The sequence below is a fragment of the Tamandua tetradactyla genome, chromosome 12 (assembly GCF_023851605.1).
Source record: "Tamandua tetradactyla isolate mTamTet1 chromosome 12, mTamTet1.pri, whole genome shotgun sequence".
NCBI classification, from domain to species: domain Eukaryota; kingdom Metazoa; phylum Chordata; class Mammalia; order Pilosa; family Myrmecophagidae; genus Tamandua; species Tamandua tetradactyla.
Window position 1 is genome coordinate 89,854,203 of NC_135338.1, and position 12,698 is coordinate 89,866,900.

The following is a 12,698-nucleotide window of genomic DNA, read 5'->3' on the forward strand; positions in this document are numbered from 1 at the left end:
GTAAAGTTAAAAAAGAGAAAGAGAGAGAAACAGAGAGAGAGAGAGAGGTTAGAGCCTGTTGAACATGGAAAAACAATTAAAAATATATTGAAAGTAGAAAGAAAAAGAGAAATCATTCCTAATTAATTCTGGTGCCCTACTCAACCCCAGCCTCTTTGTAATCCTCCTGGGAATATCGTTATTGATCTGGGGGTCCTGCAGCAAGCTTCTGATGCTTATCTCAGCATAAAACTGGCTCTTGTGATGAGCAGTGATTTAATTACATGACAATCACTGTTAACAATGCATGGCAAATACCAAAAAATTATGCAGAACAAGACTGGCAGTGATAAATGCAAAAAGGTGCCATTGACTTTCATTAAAGGTTCTGGCTAAAACTCTTCTGCTGATAGGTTTCCAGAGTAAAAAAATAATACTAATGGTTGACTTGAAATGTCTATCAACAAGACCTCTGTGGTTCATTTTTAGGTAAAAATAAAATATTAAAAGTTATAAAATACTAATTTTTGATATGTTACTAGAGCTTATTTTTAAAATTTAGGAAATATACCTAGAATTAAGTTTTTTCCACACAATGTCGGGCTTTTTTTTTTTTTTTTATGGGCAGAGAATTTATCTCTTCTTATATCCTCAAGACCTTGTTCAATACGTATGCCACTCATCAATACTAAAAGTTATGAAAAGAGCTAGTAGAAATGCAATACATTTACAAAGTATGATCCTTTCAGAATAAAATTTGACTGGAATGTCTTCATAAAAAATAATTCATAAAATTCATAAAAAATAATAATTATCATTATTAGATCAAGGCTGTTTAATCTGCTAAAGCACATATTTAAATCTAGGCATATCAAAAACAATAAAATATTTTTCTGCCTTTATCTTTGAACTAAGATGGATTCATTAGAGTGAATTACTGGTTTAGAAAGATTTCAGCACTGGATGTTTAAAAATATTTGACCGGACAAATAAGTGTATGAGGGCCCCAAAATGTGTTGAATTGGGAGTCCTTAAAATCATATTACTTGAATGTGGCAGACTGATCATTTTGTCATGAGATCCCAATAAAATGAGAGCATATTACAATAGAAAATCAATCAATAGAAGTTAAGAGAAGGGAGTACTAGTCATCCCAGGTCAGCACTACATGTGCGTAGATGAACGAAACACAGGGTAGGGGAGGGGTAGTGCACAGTGAGGAGGAGCCAGGGGAGGGGGGTGGGAGCTGCTTTCACCCTGGCAACCTGGGAAGCTCTGGCTTGGGTTGGCAGCATCCGAAGTGGCATGAATAGGAAGTGAGTCTGGGAAGAGGGAAATTCATAGGTTGTACTGAGGAATCCATTTCCATAGTGATCTTAGCCCATACAACTAGAGGTCTCTTTGGAGAATTTCAATCAACACTCTGAAAAGAGTTAAAGCAGAATATGTAATGGTCAAGGGTACAGCCTTTAGAGTCTTACTGGCTGGATTAAAAGAGCTGAACTGTTATTTACTAGTGTGACCTCAGACAAGTTTCTTAACTATTTTATGCCTCAGTTGCCTCATCTGTAGAATGGGAGATGATAGTATCTGCCTCATACAGTTGTTTTGAAGATTAAATAGTTATTACATTTAAGGAACTTAGAAGAGTGCCTGATATGTCAAGCATTAGCTATTAGCAATGTTAAGATTTCCTGTGTGGTGTTGGCAATCCAGGAGCAAATCTTTCCTTATTCATTCTGTTTTGGGAGGACTCAGGACCTGAAACTGACCTTTCTGCTTTCTTAGCCTAACGCACTTTCTGCCGTTGGGTGCAACCCTTCCTGCATTAATGACTGTCTACTTCCTAAGGTAGGCTTAACTGGAATAGACCTACTTACACCTTAGCAGAGAAAACTTACAGCTGTTAACTACAACAGTCAATCTAGTTTTTCATTCAGAAATGAGAAGAATCAGTGGTGGATATGCAGACCTGTGAGGAAAAGCAATTGCTTGAAAGAATAACCGACATGGAAGAAATAGGTGATTTGGGCAAACAGATGAGAAACTGAAGAGAAAGAAAGAGAGAGAGAGAGAGAGAGAGAGGGGAAGGGAAGGATGAATGAAAATACTCTAATATATTCAGATTTGATAATATAGTAAAAAAGAAGAGATATCTATGGGGAAAATAGCTTAGAAATTAAAAGTATGATTGATGAAATTAAAATTATTAATTGTAAGCTACTCTATGGAATATAGTTAACAATAATATTTTAATATTCTTTTATCTGTTCTAATAAAGATACCATGCCAATGCAGTGTCAACAATGTGGAGTAGGGGGTGTTCTAGTTTGCTAACTGCTGGAATGTGATATATCAGAAACAGAACACCTTTCAAAAGGGGGAATTCATTAAGTTGCTAGTTTACAGTTCTAAGACTGTGGAATTTCCCAATTGAAGCAAGTCTATAAAAATGCCCAAACTAAGGCACCACCAAGAAGTTACTTTCATTCAAGAAAGGCCTATGAAGTTCAGGGTTTCTCTCTCAACTGGAAAGGCACATGGTGAATGTGGTGATGTCTGCTAGCTTTCTGTCCAGGCTTCTTGTTTCATGAAGCTCCCCCAGGGACATTTTCCTCTTTCATCTCCAAAGGTCCCTGGCTGTGTGGACTCTCATGGTTCTTGTGGCTCTGTCGTGACTCTCTAGCTTTTCTCCAAAAATGTTTTCCCTTTTAAAAGGTTCCAGTAAACTAATCAAGACCCACTTGGAATGGGTGGAGTCACATCTCCCTTTAATCAAAGGTTGATACTCACGATTGGGTGTGTCACATCTCTGTGGAGATAATCCAATCAAATTTCAAACCTACAGAGCTGGAGTAAGGATTAAAAGAAACAATTGCTTCCATGAGATGGATCAGGATTAAAACATGGCTTTTTTAGGGTATATAATCTTTTCAAACTGGCACAGAGTGTATATGGGAACATATTTTTTACATAACTTTTAAGTAAACCTACAATTTCTCTAATTTTAAAAAATAACAGTAATTTGAAAAAAAGTATGCTAAGTGAAAGAAACCAGACACAAAGTGCTACATATGGTATGATTTCGTTTGTATAAAATGTAAATATAAATAAATCTATAGAGACAGAATGAGGTTCATGCTTATGTAGGGCTGGAGAAGGATAGAGGAACTCAGAGGTGACTGTAAGGGATTTACTTTATGGAGTAATGTAAATATTCTGAAATTGATTGTAATGATGAATGCTACAACTCTGTGATTATACTAAAAGGCATTGATTGCACACTTTGGATGGATTGTATGGTATAAGGATATATCTCAATAAAATTACTTTAAAAATAATTAATTGAAAGATTGAAAGGGAAAGGCAAAGACAAAGAAATTTCCCAGAATGGAAACAAAAGAGAAAATCTGCTATGCAAGAAAAAAAGGACAAAGAATTATTCAAGGATGTATTAATTCTGTCTATGGTTGTCTCAGAAAGAGAAAATGAAAGGAAACTACCATATAAAGAACAGACAGCAATTTTCCAGAGCCAAAAATGGATAATAGGGCTTATCTTGAGAGAGTTCACTTCAGCTTGAATGTCAATGAGAATGAGTTGAAAAATGGCATAGGTTTAGAGAAGTCCTTGTGAAATTTCAAAGCAAAGATATAGAGAAAATTCTCAAAATTGGTGAGAAAGGAAAAAGAAGATTTCCAACAAAGAAAGCAGAATTTTGGTGTCAGCAGAATTCTCATCAGCCATTGGATCCAATGCCTTCAGGGTTCTAAGGGGAAATTACTTTTAACCTAGCACTGAACTATAGCCTTTGAACTATAAACAAATGCGAGGACTAAATAATTACATTTTTGGATAGAAAAGGGCTCAAATATGCTACCTTCTATGTATGGGCTACTTGAGATGTACTTCAGCATAATAAGAGAGAAAATAAAAGAAGAGAGAAAGACAAGAGTTCCAGGAATCCAAAACTGTGACCCAGGAGAGCAGGGGAGGCAAGTTCCAGGTAAGAGGGTGGTAGGGGGTGAGCCCCGGTGAGGATATGCCTGGGCAGGGGAATCCTAATGTTAAACACTGAGGAGCTACAACACTGACTAAGGTTAACGAAGTGAGAAATAAAAGGCTGTGGGTTAGAGTTTCACTAAAAAATTCTTGTGTAACCTGGACTTACCTTACCATACAGAAATCTACACACTGACCATCATAGTCTATCCTGAATTAACACCTATTGATTTTTTTTATTTTTATTTTTTTCTATTGACTTTTTTTTTTCCATCCAGCAGCAGATGTGGTGAAGAAAGTAAAAAAAAAAAGTGTCATTTCCAATAATTACAAAATAAACTTGCACTTTTCAGCATGCTATGACAGTTGTTTCTCTCTCTCTCTCTCTCCTTCTTTCATTTTTCTTATCTGCACAAAAACCGTAGATGGCATAATTCCATTAGGCAGATGAGAAAACTGACACACAGTTGCATTACATGGCTTAAGTTTACACATCTAGAAAGTTAACTTTATTCTTGGTTCATCATTATAGAATCCCGGACAGCACCAAAAGCAACAAAATGTATGACCCCTGCCTAGGTGGCAGAAGTACATGCCAACAGTGGAACAATATCCATCAAATCTTAAAATGCAAAATTTCCATTCCGCCTTTGTGGCAATATCCACAAAGACTAACACAGTCCTTCCTGCCAATATGACAAACCTATTAAAACATAATGAATTCCTCCAGCAAATGCTTCTCAATAGCCTGATCTGTTGTCTATTTGCCATAAAGCATATGTGCATTCTCAAATGCGCACACTGAGTATCTTCTCAGCAGTCTGAGTCTGTGCAGCCCACTGATATCAGTAGCATCCAGATTCAGAAAGAAAAGAAACACAGCTAGTTTGTTTTGTGTGTGGTTGTTGGTTGTTTTTGTTTTTGTTTTAGGTTGGAGCAAAGAAACAACTCTACATCTACAACCTACCAGCTCGAATGCTTTTTCTATTAGTGTTCTACTTTGCCAGCTGCTGGAATGCAATATACCAGAAACAGAATGGTTTTTAAAAAGGGGAATTTAATGAGTTGCTAGTTCACAGTTCTAAGGCTGAGAAAATGTCCCACTTAAAACAAGTCCATAGAAAAGTCCAATCAAAGGCATCCAGGGAAAAATACCTTGGTTCAAGAAGGTCGATGAAGTTCAGGGTTTCTCTCTTAAGTGGAAGGGCACATGCCGAACACAGTCAGAGTTTTTTTCTCAGTTGGAAGGGCACATGGCGAACACGGCATCATCTGCTAGCTTTCTCTCCTGGCTTCTAGTTTCATGAAGCTCCCCGGGAGGTATTGTTCTTCTTCATCTCCAAAGGTCGCTGGCTCATAGGCTGTCTAGTTTGTGGTGCTGCTCTCTCTGAATCTCCCATTCTCCAAAACGCTTCCTCTTTTATAGGACTCCAATCAAGACCACCCAAATGGGTGGAGACATGTCGTCCCCTAATCCAGTTTAACAACTACTCTTGAAAAAATCACATCATCCAGGGAGATGATCTGATTACAGTTTCAAACATACAGCATTGAATAGGGATTATTCTACTTTTATGAAATGGGATTTTGATTAAAACATAGCTTTTCTAGGGGACATACATCCTTTCAAACCAGCACAATTAGTATACACTCTCTAACTTTATGATTTCTAGTCTTGACATAATCATTTCCTAGTGGGAGTAGAAAATAGTGGAAATTGTGGTTAAAATTTAGGCATACTTTTAAGATGATCAATTACTTCAATTCAATCATGGCCCAAATCCAGAGAGAAAATTCCCCCAAACCAAAATCAATGTAAAGGGCTTGAATTTTTAGTTTTAAGTTTTTCTTTTGATAGCTTGCTCAAAAAAGAATTATGTAATTATGATTACCAACTTGTGACTTTCTGAAATGATGGGTGGCAAGTATAACATGGATAATTGAAGCCCAGATTTGGGGAAATATAAACCTAAGCTACATCTGATGATTAGTTTCAACATCCACTTTCATAGAACAGTGCTGCAGAACTGTTACAGAACAAAATGGACTAATCCAATGCCAAGATCTGCCACCGAACCAAACCTTTCATGTGCTAGGCCAATTGTCAATGCTCTATTTGGACACAATTCATCCTATTTAATGCAGAAACTGAAATAGAGTGCATTAAAATTTCCTGCTGAAGGTTTCGACATTCAGTGACGAAGTCAAGGATTCAAGCTATGGAGAGCCTGGTTTTTACTCAGCTGAGATGAGCCTCTTGCCCTGAGCTGATTATAGAAAAGCACTTCATTTCTGTTAAATTTACACTAGGATTATCTTCCTTTCATCCTTCACAATTAGTTGAATTTGAGTCTCCTGTATGGACTTTTAATAGTGGTAAATATCTTTGAGATTAATAAATGTCCATGGCTCTCTACCACCTCTTTCACGTACTAATAGCAATGTTATACATTTGAGTTCACTAAGGGACAGATCTAGGTTGAGAACATGAATTTTCTGATTCCTCTTGCATTCTTTTATATCACTCCAAGCTGCATTTGAGCCTTTAATAAGAATGGTTTCCTGTTATAAATAGAATGCGTTTTTCATATACTGTTGCTTTCTTGATGCTCTGGATAAATTAGGAGTGTGTTGATATGTGTCTATGTACATGCACATCCATGTATATTTATAGTTTATATAAGAAATTCTGCTTTGAAAATAAAACATGTATGACAGAATAGCCTAAGAAAAAAAAATAAACAGACATATGCTCCTGCCAAAATTGAACAACTTTTAGATGAAACAACCTTAATGAATATGGCAGGTGGATTAAGATACCCATATCCAAATCCCCATAACTTATAAATAAGTTAGCGTACATTGCAAAGGGGCATTAAGGTAGCAGATGGGATCAACGGTCCTAATCAACTGACCTCAAAATAGGGAGATTATCCTGGATTATATGGGTGGGCACAAAGGAAATGCAGGGGTCCTTACACGTGGAAGAACAAATTGGAGAAGAGAACCAGAGAGGTGGCAGTATGAGAAGGACTAAGTTCCATGTGGCTGGCTTAGAAGATGGAGGAGGGGGCCCTGAGTCAAGGAATGGGGATGGCCCATAAAACTGGAAAAGGCATGAAAAAAATTCTCCCTAGAGCCTCCAGAAAGAGCCTGTCCTATTGGCAACCTGATTTTAGCCAAACCATACCCATTCAGATTTCTGGCCTCCAGAACTATAAGATAATGCATTGGTGTTGTTTTAAGCCACTAATTTCGGGGCAATTTGTAACAGCAGCAAGAGAAACTCACATGGCAAGACTCCTTTAATGCAACCTACTATTTTTTGCCTCAAGATGAGACACTGCATCAAATTAAGTCTCTCTGCACATTTCTGCTTATCAATTAGACTTTTATTTTGTAATGATTCTATGAGACTTTATAGAAGCAGACACTTTTTTTTTTTTGTATGCTTAACCAATGGTGAAGAAAGAGAGAAAAATAGTCTGGCTGTGTAGTATTTAGCTAATTTTCATAAAATGTTTATCTCTGTAAATAACTATCGTTTTTCCAGTTCAGTTAATGTAGTATGAAATTTCACTAATTTGTATTTCCTGTTGCAGATGAAATATGGATATCAACAGCCTCAGATTCCACATAAGAAAGCAGTTGTTTACAATTCCTGATGTATTTTGATTGTCTTCTCTCATATTACAACTGGCTATTATAAAGAAGATGAAAATGGTTTCTTGTTTTCTAAGATTCTTATTTTCTTTCATTTATAACCAGTGCTCAAACTTACTTTTACATAATTTAATGCACTGTGGTTAAGTTACTCTCTAAGATGTTTCTTTTTAAATTGTGCATACTGAGCAGATAAAATCTTTTGAACAGCCTGCAATAATTGTAATTTTGTTTGTTTAGAAATTATATACTTGTACAAATCTATTTACTAATATATTATATATAAAACATGCCAGAGGAAGACATTTTTTAAAAATGAGATTAAAAAATACATAAACAGGTTGTAGGGTAGAAGTGAAATGAAATTCAACTTGGAGTTCCCAAAGATAGGCTTGGGTCCTCATTTCACCCAATTCCATTATCTGGGCTTGACCAAGACTCTGGAAGGGCTGGAGTTTTCCCTCTGCAAAAAAATAATTATAGACAAAGGATTCAGGAAAAATAGAGGAGACAGCAGTATAGTTAAACTTTAAAAAATTCCCAAACATTCTAATAAAAATAGGGAGGAAAATTGCAATAGCATAACCCAAAACTGAAACCTATGTGCTGTTAGCAGAGGAAGCAGAGGGAAACAAAGGGGAATCTGATGGAGCTGAGAGTAAAAGAACGCTCAAATTTATAACAGATGCTCACAGAAGTACAGCAGGCAATGTGAGAGCAGCAGCTGAAACTAAGAAGGGCTTTTGCACACTCCAGTTTTCAGATGAGGGTCTGAAGCCCTGAAGGTGCCAGGTTGTTGCATTGTTATGAACTATCCTTTCTCAAAACTAACAGACCAACATGCTGCAGCATTGAAGAGCCTTAAAAACATGATGCATGGTGAAATAAGCAAGACACATAAGGACAGCTCTTGTACATTGTCCCCTGTAAGAGATGTCTAGAAATAGCAAATTTGCAGAGACAGTAAGTAGATCAGAGGTTATCAGGGAATGGGGGGGGGGGGGGATAAAGGGGGAATGTATGCTTTGTGGATATAAAGTGCTTCTGGATAAAATTAATAAAAAATAAATTCCTTAAAATATCAATATGATGAGTGTTAATGGAAACCAAGAATTAAAAATAGAAAACAACAACAAATAACTGTCCTAAGGTTATGTGAATAGGTACTTGTTATTTGGAACAACAGTTTTTAGTGCAACATTTTGCAACTTATATAAAAAATAAATGGTTAATATTCTTATATAATTAGTTTCTAAAATAGAGGAAACACCAAAAGCCCTTTACAAAAATGAGAGAGAAGATGACCAGAAAAAGAAATGCAATTAAATTTTAACATATGAAAAATGTTCACTCCCTCATAAGAAAAATACAAATTAAACTGCATGAAGATTCCATTTCTCACTTGGACTGGAAAAATACAAGACCTTGCCAATCTTCTGGGCTGGTGAAGGTGGGTGAAACAGCATTCCCATATATCGCTGGGAGATTACAAAATGGCAAACCCCCTGCAGATGAGACTATGGCACTACCTAGCTAAATTACACACATATTTACCTTTTAATGAAGAAATCCCACTACTTGGAAGCTATTCAAAGGACCCACTGGAAAAATTAAATACATGGATATATGTGTGCAAAACAGTTCATTGCAGGATCATCTGTAAAAGCAGCAGATGGAAAGTATGCAAAATCTATTATTTGGTACATTCACAGCTGCAAAACAGAATGAAGACTATCTCTATATACTACTATGAAGTGCTCTCAGAATACAATGTTCAGTGAAAATAGTAAATTGGAAAGAAATGTTTATCGTATGTCACCATTTCTCTGAGAAGGTTAGAAGGGTGTGTGTGGGGTATATTTATGTATGTTTGCAATGCATCTGCACATGTTAAAAAAGAAAACAAGAAATTGCAGAGGAAGCTATAGGGTTAAAAAAAAGTTAGTTCCTATGGTGGAGTTGAGAATAGGGAGAGGAGGCAAGGTTAGAAGCTAGACTTCTTTGAATAAACCTGTATTTTGGTAAATTTGATTGCGGGGAAGTGTAAATAATTTAATTATAAAACCAAATTTAAATTTAAAAAGCAATCCACAGTAATCAATCAATCAGCCAATCAAAATAAATACATAATAATTAGGAAGGAAGGAAGGATGGAAGGAAGGAAAGGAGGGGAGAAGAGGGAGGGAGGGAGAAAGTGAAGGTGGGAGGGAGAAAGGAAGGAAACTGAACGAAAAGGAAGAGAAACTAATGAAACTAAACATGCATGCACTTGCAGGCATAATCACACAAAGAGGAACAATTCCAAGTGACTTGAAGACAGTAAATTTAGGAATTGCAAAGATAGATCAATAAATAAGCAGACTTTTTTGTAATAATGCTGTTAGTACAAGTGCTTGTTTTATTATTCTGAGACTGCTGTGATTGGGTTGTGGAATAAAGAACATGACTAATTATGTAATACTCAAATTATATCAGTATAAGTGTCATTGCAAACTGATACTCTACCTGGGAGAAACAAAGCTAACATTACAGAAGTAAGATTAAAGAATTTGAGTGAACACTCTATAATTGTAAGTACCATCATGAATTTATGATATATTGTAGTTTAAAATATTCTTAGCTCTGTCCACTGAAAAGGCCAAAGGCAATGGTAAACTCAGTAGTAGTGGGTACTCCTAGAGCTCAAGAGCCAGATTGTGCTTTTGAAATACCATTTTCCATGAAAAGGAACCAGAGCTCTTGGAAGAAATGGCTGATTCTAGAATGGCAGGAAGAAACAAGCAAGATGGTTTTGCAACATCTTATCAGGTCAGATATCAAGAAAGCTATCAAAGACTAGTAGCAACATGTCAAAGAGACTTCCAAGCCAACTTTAAGACACCTCCATTGACCACAGATGGATCAATTTGTTTCTCTGTAAGGATAATCTTGGTCATAATTTGACACACATGAAAAATGATAAAGATACCAAAATCAAAAATCTAATTTATCACCATTAGATAATGCTAGTGAACAAGTCATTATTTTGAAAACTGGTAAATAAAAGGCAAGAGCCCTGAATGTCCTGGAATATTTTATGATTTTGGTAGCAAAGCGTCGTGTGTGTAATTCACAGCACTGCATTGCTTGTGTAATTGTGGTTGAAAGGAGACATCTGAGGTTGCGTATTCCAGTAAAAGGAAAGTGAGAGGATGGAAGTTGGGACTGTATAAGGTAGTGAACCCTGTGGTAGGGGATGAAGGTGCCTAATACTACAAATATAAGAATACACAAATGTGTGTCACTATTACAAGGTGTGATAACAAGGTTATTCCCAAGGGATGTGGGAAAAATACTCCTAAAGCAAACCATGGGCTGTAGTTCACAGTAGTACTCTAAGTGGGTACTCCATTTTACTGTAACAAAGGGGCATGCCAACAATCAGTGTCAACAATAGGGGATATAAGCTATGGAAATGTTCTAAAATTGACTGTGGCAATTAAAAGCACAATTTTGTGATTACACTGAGCGCCTCTGATTGTGCACTTTGGATGAGCTGAATGATATGTGAATAAAACTTATAAAAAATTATGATTAGGTAACCAAGTAGCAGAATGAGGTGTGCTCTTTATTAAAGTTTACACTCATACATGTAGCAGAAATCCTAAAATGAGAATATTACCACATTACCAATCCATGTAGATCTAAGCACTGAACTTCAATAATTGCTAGCATTATATGTCTCTTGATGAAAGCATATATCAGCATATATGAAACAGCATTCCCTGAAGTGTCAAACCTGACCAAGCTTCTTCCCGAACTACTAATTTAATGAATATAGAAAGGACTGAAGAACATATTAAATGACATTATGAAATGCAGTCAGCAAAATTTAGATTATCAGAAGGTCTACAGTGCAAAAGACCAGTTTCTTTAATTAATAAATTGCAAGGAAACAATTGAGACAGCTCAAAAAGAGACATCAGAGACATATCAGCAATCACAATATGTGGACTTACTTTGGCTTCTTTCAAAAAATTATAAACAAGAAAATTTACGACAAAATAATAATAATCCTGGTTTCCTCAACTTACTTGTTGTGTCGATCAAAGGAAATAATGCATCTTATTTTCAGCTGCAAAACTCCATCCAAACATACAAGAATATTCATATATTAATATAGGTTCCGAGTCCCTTCAGATCTCTTTTGGAAAAAAGCCAGATATACATAGGTAAATAATTCTCAAAACAAATTAGGGGAGTCATAGGGTACAGAATGTTAAGTTTAGTAGATACTGCCAGCAGTTTTCCCAAGTGGTTACACCCATTTATACCCCCACCATCAGAAGTTGATAGAAGCTAGGAGAACTGGAAAGAATGCATGAGGGTTATGCCTCCAGGCTCAGGGAGGACCCGGCTTTCCGAGCTACCAGAGGATGGACCTCCTCAACTGCAGGTGTCCAGAGGAACTGAATGTGGCCATTGCCAATGAGCCACCACAGAGGAGGCTGAGGAGAAAAGGTGGAGCCCACCCAGGAGGTGTCCCTCAGGCCTCACTTAGGTCCTTATAATGACAACAACAAAAAGAAGCATATACTAGTGGTTTTCAATTGAGGGCAATGTTGTCCCCCTCCCCAGGGGACATTTGCCAATGTCTGGAGTCATTTTTGATTGTCATCTACTGGGTGGAGGAATGTTCCTTCCAAACGGAGAGTTCTCCAGCCCAAATGCCAATCACATTATGGTTGTGAAACCCTGGTGTTAGGTCCCAAAAAGTCACGTTCAAGTCTGTGCCGGTTTGAAACTATTGTGTATCCCAGAAAAGCCATGTTCTTTAATCCTCATTCAATTTTGCTGGGTGAGATCTTTTTTATTGTTTCTGTGGAGCTGTAACCTACCCAATTGTGGATGATGACTTTTGATTAGGTGGCTTCCATAGAGATGTGTCTCCACCCATTCAAGGTGGGGTTGCTTACTGGAGCCCTTTAAGAGTGAACCATTTTAGAAAAAGCTTTAGTGCTGACACAAAGCCTACACAGCCAGAGATCTTTGGGGAAGCAGGAGGAAAATGCCCC